The sequence below is a fragment of the Gallus gallus genome, chromosome 4 (genome assembly GCF_016699485.2).
Source record: "Gallus gallus isolate bGalGal1 chromosome 4, bGalGal1.mat.broiler.GRCg7b, whole genome shotgun sequence".
Taxonomy (NCBI): Eukaryota; Metazoa; Chordata; class Aves; order Galliformes; family Phasianidae; genus Gallus; species Gallus gallus.
This window is the reverse complement of record NC_052535.1, coordinates 52,938,352-52,965,199: the sequence shown is the minus strand read 5'-3', so window position 1 is coordinate 52,965,199 and position 26,848 is coordinate 52,938,352. Positions and strand designations below refer to the sequence as shown.

General features: G+C 38.7%; 1 protein-coding gene across 14 annotated transcripts in view; it reads left to right on the top strand.

Moving 5' to 3' along the window:
* The window catches only part of SPATA5 (spermatogenesis associated 5), a 184,957-nt gene that overhangs the window by 116,824 nt on the left and 41,285 nt on the right, over positions 1–26,848 (top strand). For 2 of the 14 annotated variants that reach the window (XR_005859372.1, XR_005859367.1), the window contains one exon: positions 10,506–10,607. The exons of the other annotated variants lie outside the window; for them this stretch is intronic. The gene's annotated coding sequence lies outside the window, so the exon portion shown is untranslated. The remainder of the gene's footprint in view (positions 1–10,505; positions 10,608–26,848) is intronic. 14 annotated transcript variants of the gene reach the window in all.

The window sequence follows — 26,848 nt, the reverse complement described above, 5'->3', positions numbered from 1 at the left end:
AATTACACAGTAATTCATCTTGAAGTACGAGTTCTGCTGCGAAAATAATGCCTCCTATTTTATTAAGCTGTCCCACAACGTCAGAGGCGGATGTTGGTGGTATGGCAGTAGAGTTTGAACCTTCCCACCAATACCCCATTACATTTTGTTGCCGTGTGACTGATGGCAGCGGGAGGGCAGTCCAATATAATGGTGTTTGATATGGAAGTAAGTATGGAGCAAAGGTGTATCTTTGAATTCCTCCATGTGAAAACAATGGTAACTACTGATATGTATTGATTCTTGCTGAACGTTGATGGATACCAAACAGTGGGTGTGAGAACACTGAGGGAGTGGGTGGTGCGTTTCAGCAGTGGCAACAGTGGATCACCTCCACTGGTTCAGACTTTTACCAATGCAGCATGCAGGCTCTTGTTCATCACTGGTGAAAATGCACAGCTAATGGTGACAGCTATGTTGAAAAACAGTGTTTATAGCTGAAAATTTGTTACATCGTATAGCATCACTGTACTCTTTGTATCTGTTGTAGTTTCTATGGAAATACATAGGAGGCATTACTTTTGGAGCTACCTATGGTTGGGCAGAAATTTTAGTTTTTCATTATTTACCAAATGGCAATGCCTTGGGACTTTATTTGAGGTGTCAAGTCCATTGCTCAGAGACAGAGCACCAATAAGATTTCTGACCAGAACAACAGTTAATCTTATTACAGGAGTTGAGACAACAAAAGGCTACAGGTAGAAAGGTGAAGCAATAAAAACGCCACAGACTGGCCTCAGCATGTTAATGGGCTAAATTTTGTAAGGACTGTGGGTTTTGATGTGGGTGTGTGTGTTTCATAGCTATGAAGAGACTGAAGAAGTATTTGGAGGACATGCAGCATAAAATTATTGGCAAAAAGCACTCCCAAATCCAAGGGTTGGAAGAGATCTGTTATTACTTTGTGTGTGTTTGGTTTTAAGTACACTAAACATCTGATGAGTCAGTGATGGAGTACTGCAATATAAGCTGAGGTGTGAGGCAGGAGTTAGTATTTTGATAGAGTTAATCTATTTTACAAATATTTTGCAGAAAATACCTGCAAAGTTTGCATCTCCCATAAGAGTGAAGAACTTTAAAAATGGGCCAAGTCAGATGTGCTTGGGTTAGAACCTTGACTGATGGGGTAACAGACTGGGAAAAGTGGTGGAGGTAAATAAATCAACTCATCTGTTCGTGTCATTCCTGAGCTGATGGTGGCTCTCTGCAAGGATTTTATGAGGTGTTGCTCAGGATTTTGATTTGAGGAAGAGAGTGAAATACTGAACCTGAGAACTTACGAATAGTCAGTGTAAGAATGGTAGGAGAAAAAAATAAAAGCAGGCAAGCAACCCTTTGCAGAGGTCAAATGGGGGAAGACAGACTTGCACACCTGTATTGGTGTCAGATAATGCCAGTGAAAAAATAATCAAATATTGGATTGGTGAGGAAGATGATATCAAATGATATAGGTAAAAGATTGTTGTGGAAAATGTCAGCTGAAGACAAACTGGCATTAGAATTGGAAGAATGGAAAGTTGGTAAAAGGATATTAGAATTTTGGAAATGGTTTTCACTGATGTTGGAGAATCAGCACTGACTTTGCTGAAAATGTGGAAGAACTATAAGGGAAAGTGAAGATGCAGTGGAGGATATCAGCCAAATCTCAAGATATACAACCATGATGATCTGCAGCATGAGAATAAGAGCAGAGGAAATGGGTGTTGGTCCAGTTGGGAACATGCAGGTTGCGTGCCAGATGTGTGGTTATCAGTTTGTCAGTGAACACAGATAGTGTTTCTGAGTTCACCGTTCAAGAAGTTATTTCTCCGAAAAAGTCTCAACTATGCTGTCCTCTAACAAAAAGTTATTCCTGTCCTAACATGCTGTAAATTGGCAGGAGAAAGTGTGACTGTTCCTGCACTGTCTGGAATTTGGACAGTTTTTGGCTGTAACCTCTCAAATAAAGGTAACAATAACAAGAAGTTATTGCTTTTTTTTTTTAAACTATGAATTACAGGCTTTGGTTTGTAGTGTCAGGAATTTAGAGCTGGAAGCTGGTTTCTGCCACCTTGTTCCATTTATGTTTCGAATTTTATTTGATGAGTAATAGGAACAGCAGGCATTCAAAACAAAATAGAGTCAAGTATTGATAGATTTCTAGGTATTGCAGTAAGACTGTACTAAGGCAAGAAGAAGAGCATATTAAGCTGCTTCAGGGAGTTGTGTTGAGGACCTTGCCATTATATATACCAACAAAATTACAAAATTGACATCTGAGAGTGAGAGACGTCTTTAGCTTGTTGATTGCAGGCTAATGGGAGTAATAATAATAGTATTTACTTCCTTTCCCATTTCTAGTCTATTAGAAATTCAGAATTCAGTTTATTCATCGACAGCAAAAGAAATAAAATGGTACTGGGTACATAAATCCATGAGAAATGTTTCTGTGCAGATGTATTGTCATTTGCCAGCTCTTCATAACTGGGACTGTCACGTACTTCAAGGTTGTTTTAAGTGTGAGTAAAACAAGGCTTACCAGGGGACAAAAGTATAAGAATTTTTAGGACTATAATCAAATCTAGACTACCTGCACAAGTTACTTCTGTTTTGTGTAGAGCTTCTTGTCCATTGGAAAATGGGGTTTTGTGAACTGTGCTCAGGCACACTGGGTGACATACTTCCACTGCTTGTCAAGTTTCAAGTAGATGTACTTGAGATTTCAGATAGTCTGGTTGTGCTCTTTCTTGGCCTGGCTTATCCTTACAGAAATAACAGAGTGAGTGTTGACCTTTTCATCTCCACTTAATAACTTGGTGAAGATGATGTTCTCCGTAGGTAGTTCAGGAAAGGGTGCAGCCGTTACTTCTAACATAACATCCACAGTCATGAAATGTTCAAGCCTCTTGGACTTGCAGCAGAGCTTGCATCCTAGATTTCCCTAGTCCAGTTTAGAGGCAAGTGCACACTCATCTGTATGAACTGAATGCTGGCTGGGCCGGGATGTGCAGGGCTAGCTTGGTGACTCTTTCAAGAGTCTTTTTTTCTGAGATATGGGACTTTCTATGTTCTGTGACATAAGTCAAAGCTGACGTGCACTATTATGCTACTACCCAACCTGTTCACCAACAACTCACTAAAAGGTAGCCACTTCATCTTGCTTTTCCATTTTAGTGCTTTGTCATAGAGATGGAGTTGCTGCTGATTACTCTAAGAGCGTAAAAGTTGCTTGAGGGAAAGGAAGATTAAAAGGCTGCACACACGTAAAGCTGAAAGCAAAAAAAAAAAAAAAAAAAAAAAAAAAAAAAAAAAAAAAAAAGGCTGCTAATTCTAATTTGACCACTGAAATTCTAGGATGCTTCTGACAAACCACTAAAAGACTATGCTCCCCGATTCTCACACTTTTAAAACTGTGTTAGTTTACAGAAATGCTATGACCATTAAGTGTTGCTGTTTATATTACAGTATTTGGAGGATGTGAAGTTACAAATTATTGGTCTGTTTCTCTGATACCATCCCTCTAACAGCATTTCAGTTCATAATGCCAGTGATGGTAGCTAAGGGCAATAGGTTTAACAGACGTACCTTGGAAAAGGAAAGAATATAGTCTTCTACTTTTGTTTCACTTGTGGAGTAGTTAGCCAGACAGAAAACTAAGTTCAAAATGTTTGAGTTTGAGACTAGGCTCCAACTGCAAGACCTTGTCAGTGCCAGGACTTTGAAGCAGTGATCTGCCTAAGTTCTGGGCTTGTGGCATGACACAAGAAAGTGGAACACAAAGAGGTTGTCAGATAGTTCCAAAAGGATAAATATTGGGAATTTTGTCCTTTTTTTCTCCCTGCTCCTCCCCCAAACAGAGCTCTCTTAAATGAAACATTTGCTGCTCATTGTCCTACTCAGTAATGCTGCGTTTCTTTGTGTTTGGTGTGAAGTTACAAATGAAAGTGAAATTTTTAAATGTTGATCATCTGGCTTTAACTCTCCCTCCCTCCAGTTAGCAATTCCAAGATTGAGTCTGCACTCTGTCTCCTGTCTATCTGATTCATTTTGCTTCCTCTAGCTCCATGTTTATATAACCTCTCAATACTGAGGACCTGAGTGACCTTTGCATGACACCATGAATCATATATGGGAAATGTAGAGTTAGGAAAAAGAAATGAAGTAAGTGTATTTATAGTCAGAAAAGTAATTGTAAAAATCTCATCTTACGCAGCAAATATGCTTCCTGTGTATGTTTTGAGTTGTGTCCACTGACTTTTCTGACAAAAATAAACCCATGGGGAACTTAATTGGCTCTCAGAACCCAAGCTGATCTTGCAGACTGATAATTAGTGTGTTTCTGTGAGCATATTTAAATACATGTTGAAAATAAACCATATCTAATTTAGATACGATTGAGAGACACAAGACAGGGACATCCCACAGTGTGATTTCATTTGTCTTTATTTCTATAGATTTATAAAACTCATTAAGTGTACATTCTGTGCTCTGGACTCCTGACACATAAATCTACGTGAAGAACAATAATTTATTTTTACTTTAGATAGAGCCTTCTCAGCACATCTTAAATCAGAATTGGGCACCAGCTCACAGTAAAACCAAAACCATCCTGTAGCCACATAAATCTCTCCAGTCTCTGTCCATCTGCTCTTCAGAGTTCAACTGTGCTTTAAACCAAAGATAATACGTGGCATATTCCTGGATTGCAGGAACTCAAGGAAAAGCTATCCCCAGAATGAGTTTTTAAAATCATTTTTTTCTCTAAGGATTCATCTTCTTTCTCCTCCTTGCCATCCACAACTTTTACTGTGTTGAAGGTGTCCCAGAACATTGCCCATCGTGTCAGGCGTTTGGGGCTCATACTCCTAAAGCACCTGGAATAATTTTTAAATGTGGTGTGAAATTTGAGTATAGCTTCCCAATCTGACTTACCTACTCGTGTTTATAGATTTATTCTAGCTAAGCAAACAATGGTCATGATTTGAGAGATTTGTGACCTTTCTGTACCCATAGCAGTTCCCTGCTGACTTCCCTGCTATCTTATATCCATTGATTGTTATGTTTTTCCTCTGCCTTTGACTCCCTTCAGGTAAGAATTTCCTTTTCCTTGACTATGCCATGTAAAACAATTCCTGCATCCGGTATCCAATAGTCAGTTGAAATTAAATTACTAATAAGTAATTATTTTAATATGTAAACAGAATTTCAGAAAAGCAGAAAAGAAGTGGATTTTCTTTAAATGGTGTTGGAGGGCTTGCTGACTTGGTCAGTAAATGATCGCAGAGTCAGAATTGTGCATCTGCATAGATGAAGTGAATAGCAGGATAGTATTGTCTGTGCTTAATGTAGATGCTTCCCTAGCTTCTGACAGCATGTTAGAGATTTAGCCTCGCCAGGGTTGGCATCTCTTCAGAGAAATGACATGCAACAGGTACACATAATTGTTCTAAGTCACACCTTGCTTGAAGCAAATTTCGGTTAGCAGGTACATTGCTGCTTCATGCTCATGTCCTTTTATTTTAGAACGAAAAACTTTTTAGACTTGACATTTCTAGAGGAATGCGAACACTTGTACAAAACCTGCAAATTGTGAATGCAGACATACACTAAATTATGGGCTATGAATAACTCAGTCTATATACAGGAACAAAGTTATCATTACGTGTGCTCGGCCTCCTGTTTCCCAGACTTGCCTTATACTTTTCAAGCTTTGCCAACACTCAACCAACCATTTTTGAGTTTTTCATATGCTTTGCCAGAGTATTATTTCAAAAATGGGGAGCGGTGTGTACAAAAATAGAAGGTGCGTATAGAATGAAGCCTTTTTGCTTTGAGGAAAGGGATTATACTGTGTCTAAGAAATATTTGGAGACTTTAAATATATTTATCGTAATGACTGCTTTCTTTCAGTTTGACAGCTTGGATTGAAAAGCATACTTAAATCTCTTGTCTGTCTTCACATACTGGGGATTAATTTTACCCATGCCTGATACAATGCACATAGGCAAGATTACCAGTGTTCTGTACAAGCATCAATTAGGACTATCTTGACTATACAGAGGAAGTTGCGCAGCAAAGCAAAATGAAAGTGTTACCACTGCAGAACATTCTTTCTTCTCTCACAGTTTTAACCCCAAGACTGGGGAAGTTTGCCTGAGCAAACTGCTTTAAATTTTGCTTTGTTTTCCGAGGTGAAACTACATGCAAGTGCATAGAAGGATTTAGAAGCACTTGATGCTGAATGGAGAACCAGTTTTTTCAAGTGATTGATAAATGTGCTGAGGTTATCTATAATTAACTTATTCTGATTAGTAGGGACATAGAACCATTGGTTAACTTGAAACAAATGGCTGCATCCGTAGTTTCAATACATCTGAAAACTTTTTGCTTCTTGCATTGTCCTTTGCAGTCTCACCTTCTCTGATTGTGAGCTTTTTGTTATTTTTTTTTCATTTGTTCTGTATTTTGAGACAGAGTTTTAAAACAGGCAGATGGAGAGAAAGGGTTTACAACTGCCAAAACCTATGCGTTGAATAAAACCTATCTGTTGACACCCAGGTCTTTCATTTCTATTACCCACAATAAAGTTAGACAGCAGTATTCTAAGCACTAAAAAAATCTAAAACATTTTTATCAGGCTTACTATATGACTACTGGTGCTCCAGACTTGTAGGTACACCAAAAGTTTCCTTGTAAAACTACGTTATAACCACTGAAATAAGGACTGTGTGTGACCATACTGTGATTGTTACATCTGCTAATTTATTATTACTAAGGTGGATTCCTCCTTGTTCATTCAGCTACTGTCAGGTCTCCACTGACAAGGTAACTGGTCAATTTTGCTTTTTGTGTAGATGCTCAGCCATTTTTACTATTGCATCTACTCCTTTCAGACAGTTAAAGTTATCTTCCTAGTGTGGCAGCCTTCAGTGTTCATGTACAGTACCTGCTAAACTTACACTCAATTTGGAATTTTTAAGTTAGAACTCCCTCTCATTGTTCCTGAGTCATTTATTCTCACACAGGTGATCCAGGGAGATTTTAGAGCACTAGTGGATTTGCCATGGAGATTTGGAGACGGAAAAAAAGATTCTCAAAATGACAGTTTTAGGCCCTTCCTTATTTAAGATAGGGTAATTCACTGGCTTTTAAAGACTTTCCTGAATGACAGCTTGATCTTGTTGGTTCTGAGCTTCCCTGAGCTCAGTATTCCAGAGTGCCAGTTTGATTTGGAAACCAAACTAGTTATGTGGGAACCCAGTGGCAAGTCTTGCCCACTAACAGGACTCCAAAAATTATAGGGAAAAGTCTGTGGATTTTGATGCTGACAGATAAATGAGGACACACTCGTGCGACTCAGAGACTAAACTGTTAAAATGAAAAACCTGAATGCAAAAGTACAGATGTACCAGCTATTAATTGTGTTTACAAAGTAGAACTTGTTCTCTGTCCTCTGTAATCTGCATAACATTTAAAGCAGAGCCAAATAGTTTGCCAGACTTTTGTGGCTCCCAGGCACCGTAAGATGGTCCCTCGTACACAGGGAAAGGTGATTACTGAGGTTCATCATAGTGCACAGAAAAGGAAAAGCAGCTGCCATATTTTGTGCGTTGGTGTGGGATGCCTTCATTGGTAATGGGACAGAAGCATTTTAGCTCTGTCATTTCCCTTGCTGCCACTGCTGTTACCAAAGGGGATGAATGTCCCCGAATTGATTTGTAGGTCAAAGATCAAAAATATTTTGTGACTGTGCACCACTTTGTCAAAGGCTGTATATTGTTGTGTTATAGTAAAGACTGAGAGTGCCCATAAGCATACAAAGGATAGAAAACTACTTTAAAGATCCTTTTGGTTGCTTATAGAAGAAAAAAGGAAATAGCAAGCAATAGTATAAGTGGTACAAAACTTCTTTTTATTCATTGTATCTTTATTTGTTCTCGAAAGTTCTGTACACCCAAGGATATTCAGTGAAGAGCTATATCTCATTAGCCTTCCCCGGTTGCTTTCATGTATTTTTCCCACTTTTTAGTCTGAAGACAACAAAATCTTGCAGAATTTTTTGTGTGTACATTTGTTGTGCCGTGATGATGTATTTACATCTGTTTCTTTGTAACTAAAAAAATAGTTATCCAAGAAAGAGTTTCAAAATGTTTGTGTGCCACACTTCCACTTTACATTACAAATCACAGAATGTTTTAAGTTTCTTCTATCTGTTTGTTGGAACAGTTTTTGTGTATCTCCAGACCTTCCAGTTACCTGAAGGAAAGAGCACAAAAAGGTTCTACTCGTGCCTTCCAGCAGCTCTCTGCTCTCCCTCTGGAGGGGACTGAGATGGGACTGATCAGTAAGATGGAATGGGATGCTGTGGGAAGCCAGTCCTCATTTCACTGGTAGCATGCTCTCGTATGATAATGGGAGTAATTCTCATTTTAGTTTCCTTTAAACTACTAGAAGTCTGTAGTTTCTAGTAATTGTTGTGTGATTGCTTAACTCCTTGAAGAAAATATGTTCTGCAAATGCCTATGCAGAAATAAGATTCTTAATACTAAATTGCACTGTATTCATATTCATTTATTTTCCTATGGAAGTCTGTATGTTTTTATCTCATAATCATCCCTTATTGCCCAGGTATTGCTACAGGATAAACCTCTTATTTCTGAGAAATATTGAACGCCAACTGGCATCTAAGGCATACAAAGTAATTAACAGGGATAGATCTGGCCTCACTTAGCCAACAGTGTGAGCATACGTGTAACTGGAAACATTTGTTTTCCCTCTACGAAATGGTGGAAGGCTTTTTGCCAAGAGAGGAGCATCAAACAATGTTGTAATGTCTTTTAATGTTTCTTGCTTGGTCTTAAATCATGCTCTGATGTTAATTAGCTTTGAGAGGTGTTTTTTTTTTAATCGTTTAATGATTCAAGTATATATATATATATATATATTTTTTTTTTTTGCCTACGCCAAAATATTGCAGACTATTGAGATGCTACTTGAGGTTAGAGAGGTTAGGTGAAAGCCAAGGTCTTACACGAAAAGTCAGTCGGTAACAAACAGAACAAGTATTGCTACAAAGTCTTTAGCAGCTTTTAGGGTCTACAGTGCCAAATGTTGATAGGAGCTGAAAAGTGCTTTCAGTAGCTCCTAGAGAACTAGAAGTCATCCAAGGCAAAAGGTTGTGAGGTAGCACAAGTGTTCATAAAGCCTTAGCAGCCAGTGTCTGCGTTCAATAAACTTGTTTTTATTTCAAACCTGTCCACTATTTTTCTTTACTCAAATTTTCCTCCATCGTTACAGCATTCTTCCTGTTCCTGAAATTGCAGGTCTGTTGTAGTGTACCATGAAGTATTTGAGTTCAGTAAAATTTTCTTAAATGATCCACTGTAGAGAATAGCCTTTAAACCAACAACAGTGATCATTCAAGTGAGCTGGCAAGTAAAAAACAAAATCAAATGAGAAAAACCGTATGACAGCAAAACTGTTACTGCACAAAATAAAATTATATTTGTTGTACTTCTGGACTTTCTTCATCTGTATTTTAATACAAAAAATACCAAATCATTTGAAATTAGTATTTGGTATTTTTGCGTCTGTTGTTACATTAGCATCTTATTACTAATGAGATCTATAAAATAGTTTGTTCTTACTTCCCCTGTGTTAGGCTATGTGTTATATATTTTAATTCAATATCATGAGGCTAAAATTGGTTAGTACGTTATGTATTAAGTGGTGCATAAATCATATGGCATTTTTATTATTGTAAAGTGTGTAAAGCTAAATGGTTCCAATTCTTCTTACATGTTTACCTTGGGTTTGTAATAATGATGAAGAGGTGAAAAATAAATGTTGCCACAGTGAAGGGCAGAAAGGGATTCACCAAAGTTAATCAAACTATTTTCTTTATAGTCTGTTGCATTTTCATAGTTGATTAGAAATTAATGAATATAAGTTGCTTTTTCTGTTTAGCTACCTTTATTATGGAGAAATGAAATGCAATGCAGAATCCCCTGTATATCAGTGGTGCATAGGCTGATTAACTTGAATCTACATTTAGCCACATGAACCCCTATTCATAGGTGTTCATAAGCTGACACTTGAGATATTTGTGGTCAAGACACAATCTGATTTATTTCCTCATAAATAAGAGAAAAAATGTCACTGGATTATTCAAAACAAAAAGTGACTTTAAGCTTTGGTCTCACATATTTACACAATTACTTCTCACTCAGTAGAGGCAAAAACCCAAAATGTTTTGAAGAAAGCTTTCATCAAAGTGGGCACACATTCCTGAAAAACACTTGCGGTTTAGCTAAGTTATCTGTTTTATTTATATGACTATCCATCAAGAGAAAACTATTACTATTATTAATCAGTTTAATAATCAGTTTAAGATACTGCATATATAGATGCTCAGTTATGCAGAAATGTTATTTTATCTGCACGGGAAAATTATGATTTTTAAGTGTTCCCTTCTTTACGTCTTCCAGATCTGTTGCCTGTATAATAGTGTCTTGTGATACTGGAATAGAAATGCTTTCAGTGTAGCTACTTATTTACTTCATCAAAGATAAACAATACCTTTGCTTGAGGTAAGCATGTGATTCAGCATATTTATCCGTATCTGCTACCTTTTCCTCCGCTTACTGTAAACTTTTAAACATTTTAAGTAGTTTGGAATGTTAGCATACTTCCGGAGCTATAGCTGGAATGTCAGCGTGCTGGAAAAGTAAAATAAACCTTAAAATAATCCCAACATCCCTAAACACTTTGGACATGAACTGTCAAAGGAATTACACGTGTATAGCAGTGCACACAAGTGGGATCTATCCATGATATTGTTAACATTCATTAACTATGGTTTAAGCATTTTAAGAATGACCAGCGTCTTTGAATGCTGTGTTTTTTTTATGAACAGCTGATGATTAAGAAGGTACAGGCTGAGGAGTGATGAGTTCCTCTTCATACTCCCTGAACTTCTGATTATTGTTGAGGAAGCAATGTTTGTGCCTTTCCAGCAGGGCTGGAAAGAGATGGGACCAGACTGTTGGGACTGACCTACAACATCTGGTGCTTATGTTCAGTGAAAAAAATGTATTTTCAACTTGCCTGCCATTTTCTATTCAAAAGAATATTTATGTATTTCAAAATTTAAATTTTAAAAGATCTTGTTTATATGAATTTCAAACAAAGACAAAATTGGATGTATTTACAGATGTTGATACGTGTGACTGATAAGCACTGGAGTTTGTAGAGACATTGCCCATTCTTTTGAAACCATTTATTAATTAATGTGGGGGTAACAACTCTTAACCATCCCATGTTACAGTTGAATGAATTCCATATAATTTCTTTCAGTCATGTAGTTAAGAAAATTATGGTTTTTCTCTCAAGGTAGAACAGCACGAGCTGGCCTTTAGCCCTCGTGAAGCTCAGCTCCTAGTTGTAGCTTAGATGAACAGTCTAGTGATTCATCTATTTAAAGTTCTCCAACTCCTTATGATCACTGAGACCTTTGCCTCCTTCAAGCTTTCTTAATCTCAGCAAAAATACCACTTCTGTATTTTTCAGGAGAAAACTAACAGGGGAATGAATTCTTCCCCCAAGCGCTTAGTTTTGCCCATTCTGTTATTGTTCTCTTTTTCTTATACTGTGGTTTGGTTGAGTAACTCTGTCACCTCTTGTATTCTAGAGAAGAGATTTCAGGTTTTTTTTCCTCCATTTAAACTTTGTTATCTTTGTGAAATATCTATCCAGGTTTGGTCAGGTGTGACTTCAAGTAAACCTTGATTTCTGCATGTACAGTGGGTGCTTAATGGAATCTGGCAGCTGAACAGTTGTCATTGGGTGTGATCTATTCTGTGGACATTTTGTTTTTCCCACCCGTATCACTCAAAGGACTGAAAGGTTGAAGTGGGGCACCCAGAAATGTAAAGGAGTGGAGATGAGAGTGGAGATGAATGGCATTCATGTAGTTTGGTATCAAGTGGCTAAACAAATTGGAGGGAACTGATAGAGAAGTTGATATTGGTGAAATCAAGCAGATGGATCTTGTAACTGCTATGTTAGATGTCTCATTGAGTCTCGGTTTCTTTGCATACCTCTGAAATCAAAACAGACCTGTGGCACAATGTTTACTTCATTTTCCTATGGTGAGTGTCCCATCTAATAGAATACTACAGCTTTTTAAGCTCCGGTGGTAGATGTCTGTTCCAATATTTCACATAAAAATATGTATTATTCTACATAATGGAGGGTTATTCTACTGTTCCATGTGCTAAAAATTCAAATAAGAAAAATTCACATAACTTTTGTACTGTCTTCCCCAAAACAACATTAATAAGTAGAATGGTTTTCCTTTCTTACAAGTATAAAGCATGTCATCCAATTCTGGACAGTATTGACCTAGTTCCTTTGGGTACAAATAAAAAAAAAAAGGCCACAGAAAGGAACAATCCACTTAATTCCATATGGATCTCCTTTTGCATTTTTTTATATAAAATAGCTTTATGGACAATAGTAAACAGAATTTTAATGTGCTGGGGATTTAGCCTCAGGTATTTGGCTAGATTCCCAAGTCCTGCTTCTAATGCTGTGTCAAGCTATAGAAGGATAATCTGTCATTGTATGTTATGTGTAGATTATAGAAGAGACTTCAGGGTAACGTGTTGAGACAGCAGAGAAGGTTGGGCGTATTCCCTGGAGGAGTTCTAGAATGCATTTATCAAAAAAATGTAAAGAATAGGCATTGTTACACTGCTCGTCTCTCAGATTAGTTTTTCTTTATGATTGTATAGATCAGGTTATATATACCACACTGTTGTGCTTTTTTACGAATGATTCTGAGAAACAAGGGAGGTAATTTGGAACAAGTTTTTCTTCCAGTAAAATACTGGCCAATGGGTTTCCATGGACCAAAAAATACCAAGAATAATTTCTAAGATTATCTGACCTTGGCTAGCCTGCATAGAAAAAGCAAGAATTTTTAACTGTTCCTATTTCTAGCAAACCATCAGCTTAACTTTGAATTGGTAGTTCCATTTACAGTGGAAAGGACCTGATAGCGTTTCTTTACCACACTTAAAATATTTGAAGCATAGTTGAGATAACTGTGTGACTGAAGAAAAGCGGATTTCATGTTCCTCTTATAGCAGATAACTTCTTGAAGATGCTCCTGTGGTAAAAGGTTAAGATCTTACTCAGTTTCCAGTATGAATAATCAACGTTTCTGATTGATTTCTTTTAATAGAAAATGAGTTTTGACTGAACAAAATGTTATTCACATGAATTCCCTAGTTCACTGGAAGTACTTTGATGTGAAAATACTGTCACTGTACTTGCTAGGTACTGCAGCTCAGCTTTTTAACCCCTCTGCTCATGGTCAGTGCTGGTTGTAACCAAACTCAGAGGCCATGCTGCCATCACCTGTCCTCACAGTGCATCCTGAGGGGCGTAGCTCAGCCAGGTGGCTTGCAGAACATGTCTGCACCACAGTTCATGGTCCCCAAGCAGGAACTCCAGGGAGGCACTGTATAAACATTGCTAAGTCTTGCTTTGTTTTTGAGAAATAAAGGAAAACAAAGATCTGACCAAATCTAACTGCTGAGTTCATCTGCTGTCAAGCTGCCATGCTGATTATGGCAGATCCTTTCAAGAATTTCTAGTATGTGTGTGAATTTCATTGACATCTTTGACTCTTTTGTCAGATCATCATGGAAAATACTCTTTATTTTCTTCTTTTTGGCTCCTTCTGTTCTCTTTGTGCTCTTGTGTTTTCTCACTTTTCTCTTGTTCTTTCCTCTCTGGTCTGGCGCCAACTCCAGACAGTTTTCTTCTGTGGCAGAAACAGTTTGTGCTGCTTTATATTTTAGTTGCAGTTCCCCAAAAAGGAAACTCCGTAACCCAGGCTTTAATTTCCTTGGGAAGAATAGAGCTGTCTATAATCCTTGTGGGTTGATCAAGGTTTCTCAGAGACAATTCCTCTAGTGGCCAAAAAGGCTCAACGAGGGGATATCAGTAAGATTCAGTTGCCCAAGATTTGGTGTTTTGAGGTTATAAAAACTTTGCTGATTCATATTACAGAGAATACACTGGCTGCAATTTAATTTTAACTACACTGGTTTTCTACAGCAAACTGTAGCTCTCACTTCACAAAAAAATGTAGTTGTACGTGGTTACAGTGATTTCCTCCTTCAATAGACTCTTGAGTCTGGAATGTGAGGAGGCACTAGGAGGATACTATGAAAAATAATCCAAAGCAAGCTCTACAAAGAGATATCTGTGTAGTCTAATTCACAGAACTGAGCAATCGTGACTCCTGCTGAGCTCTCACATAAACATGGTATCACACGAGTAATAATAAGCTTTGTTCATTAATAAATCTCATTTAAATGATGGTTGCTGTAGAAGAGGATTTTGTCTTCTGAAAAGCATTAGTGTGATCCAGCTTTGTTTTGTGAGAGTTGAAAATTCTGTTACTTTTCTATTTAATGCGCATAGAAATGTTGCCTGAGTGATATTCTCCCATCACTTATAAATGGTTTGTGAATAGCTTTTTCTGAATGATTCTCTGATTTTTTGGGAGTACTGCTAAATCAAACCATTGTTTGGAGAGAGTTTTAAAAAGTGAAGTGGGTATTTTAAGTGCATTAGAATATGGGATTTGGAAATTGGGTCAGGTCTACGATTCCATTATTTTCTCTAAATAGTTTAGAGCAGTTTGTAGCCTCTTGTAACCCATTTTCATTAGTTTTACTGCATCAGTGCATTCCTGCCAATTTCAAGGCTGATGTAGACTTTGGCGTACGCGGGATGGATTTGGTACACGCATCTGGTCTGTGTGAGAGCCATGTCACGTTCCTTCCTATTGTTCCTAGAGGGACTGCTCATTAAACTCTCCTAGGAGCACTGCAGAATAAACTGCATCTACACTGCCTTTCAAATATTGTATTGTAATTAACGTAAAATGACTCACAGATAATAATTTTCTTTGATAATCGTACCATTATTTAACAGTAATTCCTGCGGGTTTACTTTTAAGTAACTTCATGTGAGCACTGTGTGCTCCCGCAGGTTCTGTTTAAAGCCTGGTTTGGTAACTAAACATTTTTGCTGCAATTGTTACTTCTGAAAGCTGAAAGCTGCTTCACTGAAATTCACAAGGATGAAAACTTCCAGGGTAAAGAGAAGGAAATAGGTGATCAGAAGAAAAAAATGGAAAAGTATTTGGGGATGTTCCAAAAGCCTGTTTTTAATGAGGAAAAAAACTAAGGAAGTTAAAGGAATTATTTTCAATACCATTTACACTGTGTTAAGTTTCATTTCAGCAATACAAAGACTATCATCATCTGCGTTAACATAGTGTCAATCAGATATATAGTAGCTAATAGAATTCTGAAATATTATTTCTTTCTGTGTGTATCAAGTTGTCATTCAAAAGCAAGTGAGAAATAGTCCTTCATTTCATAAATTGAGCGTAGTTTTGTGATGATTATTGGCAATGAAAGTGAAAAGTTGCTTCATACTATTTTATTTTGAGGAAGGTAGACTTGGGTTAATGGATAGGAATAATTTCTGCTTATTTTGTCTCCTACTATCTGCACAGATCTCTAAGGAGTAGTATCTATATTACAGTATCAAAATAACAATAATAAATTCAAATTCAGTTCTTAGAAAATGCTTTTTGTTTTGTGTGCCTTTATAGTTTGATCTCAAAAAAGGAAGATGACCAGTTGAGAGAAGGACTTTGAAATCACTACGTCAGTTTTTCTGGGTCAATGCTTTCTACTTTTAACTGAAGCTGGCTCTTTCTTTATGAAGAAAATGTCAGTTGAGATACTAAAATCTCAACAAACAATTGGAAAAACTTCTGGGACTTGTTCATTTGCTGATTTGTTCCTGTGTTCAGTAAACACTTTGAGTCCCATTTCCATATTTGATTTAAAAGGGCGTATGAATGCGTAGCTGCAATTAACACTACCTCTTCAATCCCTTGTGCCCCTCCTCCATCTCCTTTGCTAAATATATTTTTGTTTATATTAAATATTAATTATAATATTAATAATAAACAATAAATGAATGTCTAGATCAGTGTTTATCTGTAATGTACATCTGCACAGATGTGGGGTGGTGGATGCAGCCTCCCATTGCACAAGTGGGCACCATGGAGAGCCAGTTACTGTGTGTCATGGTGGAACGGGCTGGGAGGATAGGAACGCTGCCCTTTTCCTTTCAGCCTAGTTGGTTAGACTGATGGATGGGATACTGAGAAGAGATGCTTGTAGGCAGAAGGAGGGAATAATATTTTGAGGCTGCAGATGAAATGAGCCATGGTACGATGGGCATGCGTGGCCGGAGTGTGCTGCTGACATGATGGTGCGTGGTGTCCCCTCCGCTCATGGTCTGGTCTGTACTCTGGCCCCTGCAAGCCACTGCTTTCCCATTGGTCCTCTTAAATGGATGCCTAACGATGAAATCCCAGTGAGCTAAAAGCAGGTGAAGCCTGGTGTTTGAGAGGACACTGCAGAAACCCCCTGAGCTCCTGCTTGCTTAACAGGAGTCACAGGTGGTGACCAGGTCCAGAACTGCAGCTGCACACAGCTGTAGTGTAGCTGAGAGGGCTTTCATCAGTCTCAGGGCTGAACTGATGTGTAAGAAAATAAAGTGTGAAGTACTGTGCAAAAAGGACAGGCTCTACATTGTGTGCAAGAGCCTTGAGGATTTTTCTGAAAGCATTTCCTATGAGCAGAGTGAGAGAGAAGAAGCACTAATTTCGAGAATCATTGCCTCCCCCCCCACCATCTTTGGTGGATGTGGATGCTCTTGGGGACACCAGTGGCTGTCTTGTTGGCCAATAAGTCTTCCAGGAGGTCAGAATTCCTCAAAGGTATGAAACACTCATGTTAGTTTCTGTGCAGGTGTTCCAGAAACAAGTACAGAATCTGTGGAGATCTGAGTACTGCCACAGCAAAGTCAGTTTGCTTTGCTGAGAGAATTCTCCAGTGCAGATGCTAACACCCATCTCTATAGGTTACTGTAGTGAGGCGTTTTTTGTTTTACCTTCTTTCTAAGGCCAGCAGTTTTGTGGCTACATTTAAGAACAAAAGTTTTCAAACTGTGTTCTCTGTTATGTGCAAGTATTGTTTTTAAAAGATCAGCCTTCAAAAAAGAGATGTGGAGCCCAGTGTCTTTTGCAAAGGAAGATTTAAATTGTGCATCCACAACTGACTTTTAACGTGCCTTGGGCAGATGTGAAGTTGTAGTTGCATCAAAATCTGGTGTTCACAGTCCTTAACTCTGTCTGGAGAGCAACTTATTTCAGCTTACGTTTTAACGATCTTCATTTTTACATTTTAAATATGTTTTTCTAATTCATTGTCAACACTCTTTCTGAGAGAAATTACAGCACGAAGAAATCTCTTCAGTAATTCCTGTTGGAATCAAATTGTTTCCTGTTTTCTGCATTGAAAATAAAATGTTGAAGTGCAGATAAAAAGAGTAACTGCTGGGAAATGTCATCATGTGCTATGTGTATATATAGGCAAGTTGTGTGCAGAAATCTTTTTAGCAGGCTGTTTAGTCTTAAAGTTTCAAGAACTGGAGCTTCTACCATTGTGTAGAAAGGTGCTCCATAGCCAAGTTCATTCTTCCACCTGCAAATCTACAGTAAAATGATGATGTACTAGTCCCCATCCTTATGACCATAGAATGCTAAATGTTTCTGCATGTTCTGACTTCTGTATACCAGTTCTCCTGTCCTCATTAAGTTCCTCTAGGGTCACTGGCATCTTGTAACTACAATGTGTTCTGTGTTAAAAAAAAACTAAATTTAGACCGATGTGATTCACTTCTAATGGTATCTGGTGTGTGACAAATTCAGAATGGGGTCTCTTTTTTAACTGATGTCAGCCAACAAAGGACTTTTTTATTCTATTAAGGTCCACTGTTGTTCCTCATAAAGTCCATGGAGGGAACTTCTTTTGAGGGTGTGTGTACTTCACTGTACTGTTTTCACAGGGACTGTGACTGTGGCAGTTCTTCATTGGGCTTGAGTATATGCCAAGTCTGTAGTTTGTAGAAATGCACAAGTCTTTGGAGAACATGCATGCAATTCTCCTGGCTTCAGTTGTTGTTCTCGTTCTGGTACTCATCTTGAGAGGCGCTGAACTTCCCTTTCATAGACTTCCCATAGGCTGATTTCTTCATGAATATACTGTTGGTACAAAGAACTTTAAATCTTTGCATCCTGAGAAAGAATTTGAAACTCCAATTTTTCCATCAGAGCAGCTTGCTAAAAATGTTTGATTCTGTATATCTTGGCCTTCAGCCAAAGCACAGCTTCATGGATACAGAAACTTGAAGAATGAACACGTGAATAATTTTGAAAACTAAAGAATATGTGGGAGGAAATTTCAAGAGTTCTGGATATCTCACTGTTAGAAATGTAGCTACTAATACAAAATAGAATTTTGTTTTCCTCACATTCCTTTGCTAACACTAGTGCTCAAGAATTGTTCATTTTTGGAGGGTAATCTTATAAATTATCTCGTCATTAGTCGTCAGCCTTAACTACTGATATCACTGAGAAGTAAACTAAATAATCTAAACATAAGATACGTTGCTACAGTTCCTGCAATTTACAAATGCTTAGGGAAATCCGAATCAACAGAGAATAAAGGTAGGTGTCTCCTTACAAGCCACATTGCCTTTGGGCAACATCAAGCTCTGGGCATGTTATTCCTAAAATGTATCCTGAACTGTGCTACTGTCTGTATTAAACGGTACTTTGCATGCCTATATGGCACCTTCTGAGTATTACTGTATAAAGACTGATGAAGTAATCAAATGCCTCTGTTAAACTGACAGCAGTTCAAACCTATTTCTAAACAATGATTAGAGCGCAAGATAAATCTAGTAGTTCAAACTGACTCCCAAGCAAGTAGCCTAATGAATTTTCAGGATCAAAAACCTTTGGGTTCTGGGAAGACCTTTGCTATGAACACTGAACAGATTTTTATTTCCTCTTTCCCCTTTACAAATGAGCAATAACTCACCAATGAAATTTGACAGGAAAACTACAGAGCTTCTTTTAGATGATGATACCATCCAATATTATTTCTGCATTGTTAGTACATTACAGTTCCCTGGTGCTGAAAGAGTGAGATTCTGTGACACTGGATGTACAGCTTGGATATGGCAATAACTTAAGTATTTATGATTTGAAATTACTGAAGGTTTCAAAAATGGCCTTCCTACAAAGTGTGCAGGCTTGTTTCTTTAGGAAGCTCTCACTTATTTGAATACTTACAAATGGAAGAAGAATACTCCCAAAACACTATGTGGAAGCCCCTTTGAAAAATGAATTCACCTCAAGAGCTCAGCGTTGCTGTGTGTGTGGTTTTGGTCCTTTCTGCCTGGCAGTTTTGGTGCTTGCACAATAAGTGTATTTTTCAAGACTTTCAAACGTTAAGAAAAAAACTGTAGGTTTGTAAATGTAAAAGTTGAGAAAATTGGAGAAAATAACTATTCAAACATTGTTAGTTTTGGGGGGAAAAGAAGTAAACCGTATAAGTTACATAAATGTTTAAGTATTCACAAGTGTATGCAGTATAAGAAGATAAAAGAGATACATTGCTAATCTTATCAAGGAAGCATAAATGAGCATTAAGGTGAATGGAAAACAATTTACCAGCATGCTTATACCCTTCAAGATGCCTGCTAAGGAAAAAAAGCCCATATCTTAATAACAAAAAGAGGAGAAAATAAGCAATGATAATACTAAACAGCTGAGTCGTGCAATACATGATACAAAAACTAAAGACGTGGAAAGCTTTAAATGTACAGCCCCCAGAAAATGTTGAAAGACTCCATAGGTAAAAACAATTGAATTTTTTAACTATGGAGTCAGTAGAAAAGGTTTAATTACACACACACACAGAAATTAAAGCCTAAACTACTACGATGTTTAGTGTGATACTGTGCTTTTTTATTGGTAGAAAAGTCTTTTCCTATACTGTTTCAGGCAGAAAAAATGCAACTGAAGTTCAGTGAACAAAAGGATGATGATGTGCTGATCAGATTTAATCCCCACCATAACTCATCTGAAACAACCCCCATGTTCTATAAACTAGATTATACTCTAAGATAATATTTGACTTTGTCCATCAGGATTGAGTCTGTAACATCTTGAAATGACAGGACACGTTAAGAGAAGTAATTGCCTCATCAAGGCTTTAGATCAAGGTGAGGCTTACTTGCTCAAAGTATGTATTGACAGAATGAATACTCCTTCCTGCAGACAGTGGTGTCAAGTAGAGGTGCAATATTTCACTTCTGCTATTTGGAAGCACTGCTCTTTTAACTGGAAAGAAGTACAAGAAAAAAGGTTGACTCTAGTAGAACGTGCATTGTGTTAGAAACCACAGGTAGGTTATTTTTCAGGCAACCAACAGGCATTCATGCACAAAAGAAAAAAACGGAAGAAAAAAAAAGTTAAAACCCAAATAGACATAATGATGTAACAAGAACTGCAGCAACTTTTAGCTCCATTAACGTGATATAAAAATTAGTCATATGCAGAACAGGCACCTTCATGTTGCGCGTCAGCGAGGTGAGAACTAACAGGATGCCCAGAAAGGAATAATAATATACATCAGCAAGACAGAAGCTGCATTTACCATCATGAAGAAGATTTGGATATTGATAATCTATGATTTAAAACTGATCTCTGAATTTTCCACAGAAATTTTGTTTCCACCTTAACAGATGGATGCAAAAGCTGGAAATCCACCAAAGGTACAGACAGATGTCTAAAAGCTTTTGAAAGTAAATGCCTCAGGGAAATAGTAGGTATTAAATGAAATGAATTTATAACAAATACTGAGATTCGTCAGGGAGTTGAACAAGACTTAATCTCTTAAATTATCCAGAAACAAAGATGGAAATATCTCGGATATGTGATAAGAATGAAGCCAGATCTGATGCCACGCTGTCTGCTGTGACAGGAATGCCCTCTGACTGACTATAGAAGATGGAACAGGGGCTGACCAAAATAATTCCTCCCTCGAAAAAGTGCTTGGAGGTGGACGTTATGGGTGACTTAACAAAACAGGAGACATTCAGGGAGAAAGGTGTATGGGCAATAGTCAGGAATCTCACAAATGTTTGAGGTAACTCTTGACAGCGTAGGGAAAAAAATGTGGGTTGATTGACACCAACGTTTTTCATTCAATATTTCACGTCTGTTAGGGTCTATAAGCACTTGGCAGACCTCTAAACTGAATTCAGGACTTTTATCAACACTGCTCCAGGCCTAATAACTAGAAAATACATATTTTAATCCTAAGTCCAAGCTGTATCTGTCACTTGCGGCTGACAGCCACAGTAAGCACCGTAATTTATGTAAACTCAGCACCACCCACCAGTTTCTAAGATCAACATATAAAGTGGTTTCTGCCTGTTTGAGGGAGAAAACCACCAAGTTGTCTTCCTGCATCCGGGTGGAGGAAGTCAGTGATTGTCTGCTTACAATAATAAGAGAAGGCATGTCTGCCGGGGCTTTTGCTTGAAGCAGAGTGTCTTGGCTTCTGACACAGCCGGTGCACTGCTGTTCTTAATTAGGCTCTTTCTTGACTATATTAATATCCTGGCATGCTGCTCTCTGAGATCTTGTAGTTGAGCGTGCAGTTCTTTTGTACTACCCACACGTTCTCAACCTCTGGAACCATGTCACCTGTGCTGCTATGGCTGTGGTGTCCTCAGGGACAGCACCTGGCTGTTCCCAAACAGCCTGGCTTACATGGCATGCTCCTCTGGCCCCAGCGGGACCCCTCAACTGTGTGGCTGTGATTAAAGTCTTGTGTTGCGTGCCTGCTGCTAGATGTCCCACAGCACCCGGTGCTTTGCTGTGTGCCCTCTGCTTTGGGGATGCTGATGAGCAGCTTCTTTTCTACGGCATATACTCATATAATTTCTTCACAGGTTGTAACTAAGAATTATTTAAGAGTGCATATATATTTTTGGAAGAATGAGAGGGCTTCCACGGTGTTCAGACATCTGGACTATCAGGCAACGAGTTAAAATCCTAGAGTGTGTTTTCTGGTTGTTCCTGCACCAAAAGCATGACAGGGGAACTATTTGTGCTATTTGTTGTGCTCAGCAGGCTCCTGTGGGGCAACAGCTTTCCCGTTGTCAGTGAGAAGGCCTCACTGACAGTGCATGCTGAGCTCGGGGAAGTATCTTGGATGCATTGGTTGGTCCCAAGTGGCACCAGGAAGCTGAGTTGTACCTAATGTGTATGTGTTAGCAGGGGCTGAGAGGGCTGTACCTCCACAAGAAAGGGGTTTGAAACAGCATTTATTGGTTTCACTACACAGCTTGTTGAAAAATAAGCATTGAGACAGGTTTTAAAGCGGTGATCACCTTTGTTTCCAATTTCAAGCACAAACGAATGGTATTTCTTATGCTGTGACTTTATTCTCTCTACAAGTTGAATGACTTTTCCATTGAATGGCTGTTACTGGGACCAGCATCTACTTTGTTGCTTCAAATGGTCTTCCAGGGCTGTGATAGTAAAACAGCATATTTCAAATAATGAAAACCATAGTCTATTTTTTTTTCTGCCACAGTGTTGGCTGTAACGATGGAAAGTCACTGATTGCCTTTTGTAACTGCTTTTTAATTGTTCCATTGATGTTGCTTCCCACTCTGTTGATCTGTTTCTTCAGAAGCAGCTTGTTTCACATACCTATTTCAGTCTGTGAACATTTCTTTTACACTTTATTTATTTGTAGTTTGTTAGACAGGTCTGTAAAATTTGGTCGCAAGCCAGGGAAGGTGTTCAAGATTTTTGTGGTAGGATAGTCACCAAAGTAACCAGGTGTAAGCAGTACAGAAACTGATAAAGACAAAAGGTTATGTAAAGTGGATCGTGCAACTTTACAAATATATCTTCTCATGTGCAGTGCATCTTTATTGCTGCTTGTCACGCACTGGAGTATTCAATCCTGAGAAGTGCTGATGAATCCTATGAAAACAGAATATGGAAGATGAAAAAGTGCTGCTAGGCAGATCCTGATGGAGCTGGTGTGCTGTGTGTTTTGTCATTTGAGGAGAAGCTGTTCCTCTGAAAAGAATCTCATCCAGTAATTTATTCTGGTAATTTATTCTGTCAGAGTGATGGTAATTTAAAGCCATAGGTTATGTATGGAAAACTATTGTGTTATTTGGTAGGTCGTTGTTACAACTTTCAAAAGCTTCTGAAGTGAATTGTAATATTTTGGCAGGAGTTCAAAATTCTCTTTCCTACAAGGTACAGGTTTTGTGTTGTGTTTTTGTTGTTGTTGTTGTTGTTGTTTTTTGTTTTTTTTTTCTCTAGCATGTCATTATAAGGTTATATGGTAACATCTGTCAGAGCTATGCTAACCTCTGTCATCCAGCTGTTATAATTGTGGTATTTTCCTTCCTTTTACTTCCCTTTCCTCTCCTTTCTGCTTTCCCTTTCTCCTCCCTCAGAAAAAAAAATAAAAAAGAGAGAGAGAGAAAAGAAAAAACCCACCTCCTTTTATGCTGAAACTTCAGGTGGAATGAAGTGGTTATAAAAGCATCTGTCAACACAGGAATAGTTTGCCAAGCCAAGTATTTGGGTTGGAAGTCATGCCTTCCCAACTGCTTCAAAACAGGAAGTATCTCTGTTAAGTGATGGATAGCTCATCTTTGCTAAGAGGAAGAAAAGACTTTATTTTCTTTTTTTCTTTCTTCCTTTCTTTTTCTGCCTTTGGGCTAATAATGAGTTCTGCAGTTGTTCCATGTATGTAAAGAAAGAATTCCGTATAGATGTGTGTATGGGCGCACGTGGCTGTGTGTGTGTATATAGGTGTGCATCTGTATGAATATACAAACTAAAAAAGCCCCAAAACCAACAACCCACTTTGTACATGATCGGTCCCTGTCAGGAGCCAGCCCAGGCACATCTTATCCCAGTGATTCCTGTAAAGCTCTCAAAATCTGTCAGAAACAGCCTGCAGGATTGCAACGGCTCCTGGATGATTAATTGCCAAAAGAGTCTGGTTCCAGGTTCCATTACATGTAATTGTTATCTTTTCTAAAGGGGTTCTTTTATTAAACCCCCACCCCCCAAAAAAGAGGGAGGAGAAAAAAAAGAGCTGACATTCCTGAGGTTTTGCACCTCTTAAATGGGAGCATGGAGGACTCCCTTATGTAAACATACGCTGAAGAGGGCGTGTTACATTGCTTATTCACAGACTATAGATTTTGTTTTCTTTCCTTTAGTTAACTTCACTGCAAATTATTTTATTAGAAACCAGGAAAGAGGCATTGCGTCGTGTTTAGAGGACAGGAAGAAGAGTTGCAATTCCTTCTCCATATCAAAACCTCTCTGCGTGGCCCAGCAAGCGGCCGAGTCCAAGCTCACTGCTGCTTCTTAATGAAGCTGTGGGGCAGCAGCCAAAGCTCAGGACATCCTCTCTCCTCACATCACTGCATTAAGATTTGCAACAGGTGAGAATAAGAGCTTGTGGCTGAAGTTCCCCTTGCAAAGGAAGCCAGAGCTACGGCCCTGCACTGGGATCCTGCTGTCCTGCACTGACACAAGGACAGGAACAAGGAGAGGAAGTAAGGCCAGTTCATCACTTGAAAACTTTCATTAGGTTGTCCAGAAGGTAGTCTGATTGTAGAGAATCTGCTGAATTGCTTCAGTTTTTCTGAGATGATGTTCACAGCGCAGAGCAGAGAGGAAGCCTGATTCTGCTGTCAGAGTCTGCACGTCTCTGAATACTTTTAAGAGGCTCAATTTCGAGCTGAATTTCCATCGTAATAAAGTGGAGTATCTGGAATCGTATCAGTGGGGTTGCTTGGATTTGCACTGCTTTTATTGCTTTGAAAATGTGGTGTGTTGCTGACAGGTTTAGACTTTTATAGATCGAGGCCTGGGCAAAGCTTGGCTCCCAGGGAGCACCGCAGTAATCCGTGCCAACTGGCCAATTTGACTGTTTGAAATATCAGGGAAAAAAAAAAGCATGGAGATACTAGGTCTGCAGCTGCGGAATATCTGCCTGCAGATGTTTCTGCCAAGAGAAGTGATTGAAACTCCATTTCTTGAGATATTTTAATCCTATCTGAACAAAGACACATAAAAACGTGCACTGGTATTGTCTGCATGGGCCAAGGAGCACATTGTTCCTTACAGTTGTGTTTACATGGTCTCACTGCTGCAAGGAACAAGTCTCCTCAAGCCCTCTTTCTCTACGATTCCCCTTCAATTAGCTATATTAATCAAACTCTGTCAGCGTCAGGACTGTGATGCACAGTGGTTTGGGACAACGATGTTCCTCTGATTAAAAAAAAGAGGAGGTTATTTTAGTCTGTCCCTCTCTGTGCAGGTTTGGAATGACGAGAGCGGTGGGGTTTTTTGTTTGTTTCGCACTGGTTTTCAGCTGTTCTCAGCTCCTGCAAGCACTCTGTTTAGGTGGCAGAGAGGTGTAAGCTCTGCAAGCTGTCTGTGTTCCTCCTGCCTGTTCTCGACGTGTGTCCCCAGCATGCTTATGAGGAGGCAGGAGGGCACAGGAGCCTCTTCACTGAGCTGCATAGACAAGATAAGGCAAATGAATAATCCCCGGCGCTACATTCTCAGTGCCATATCCCCAGAGGCAGAAGCACATTTACTTCCAGCCTGGAGCAGCCCGAAACCCCACTGTTTGGCAACGAGGCCAGGGCTGTGGTGTGCATGCCAGACTATGTGGTGCAGCACATATGTGGTGGTAATGCAATTGTGGGGATTAGAGATGCAGCCAACAGCAGGACCTCATCTGTGCCTGACAGCACACGTGGGGGAAAAGAAGAATCTCAAAATCATAAGCTCTGGATGCTTTGGGCAAGTAGGCTGAATGTGCTTTGACATCAACTCCAAAAATTTTTGCTTTCTTGATGCACTGCTTATAACTCAGTTATTGGAGCAATGCTCAAATCCGTGTAAAATCACCACCATTGGTGGAAATGGCTGATTTGCTGTGAAACATGCAGAAGTGGGGTATATTGTTCAAATGGGGAACACCAATGGCTTCTACTGAGTCAAGGCAGTTCTTTTCTCAAGTTTTGATCTATAAGAAAATAAGAGTTTGTTGTTTTTCTGCCTTCTGGAACTGATCTGTAATGACAGCTGAAGGTGTTGTTTCCTCTAGGTAGCTAGAAAAGAGAGCCATTTCAGAGCATGCAGTGAATTACACTGAGAAGTTTCTCTTCTCTGCTGATGACACAAACTGTAAACAGCTAAAAATCTGTGGTTGGAGTAAAAAGATAAGCTACTGGTGTTACACCTGGAGGATAAGGAAAGTGATGAATCCTACGCAGGCAGGGACATTTGCTTAACAGACAGGGGCGGGTTACAGTCTTATTTTTCAGATGGTTAACTCTCCGTATTGCTTCATCTTGCTTTTGACTGGGATGATATAAACTGGATCCCTGCTCAGATTGTTTTACTATTTGTCGGCGTATCAAACTGTATATTTGTTCTCTGCCTTTAATTAATAACTATGGTTAATGCCTGAGTAAAATGTTCACGCTGTGCTCACTGCCACTTTGATAGTGCACATTCTTCTTGAACACCTGCTGTCAAATGTATCATGTCTTTTCTTGTCAACTTGCACAATGCTCCAGGTCTTGAGCAAGACTGACATGACAGAGGGGTTGTATAGCCTGAATTTTGGAAATCTATGTAGAATGTAAAGACTTTCTGTAAAGACTGATAAAAGGGGAATGCAGCATTTTGCAGGGACTACTCTCCAATAATATCTAATAAAATTCTGTCTGCAAATGAGAT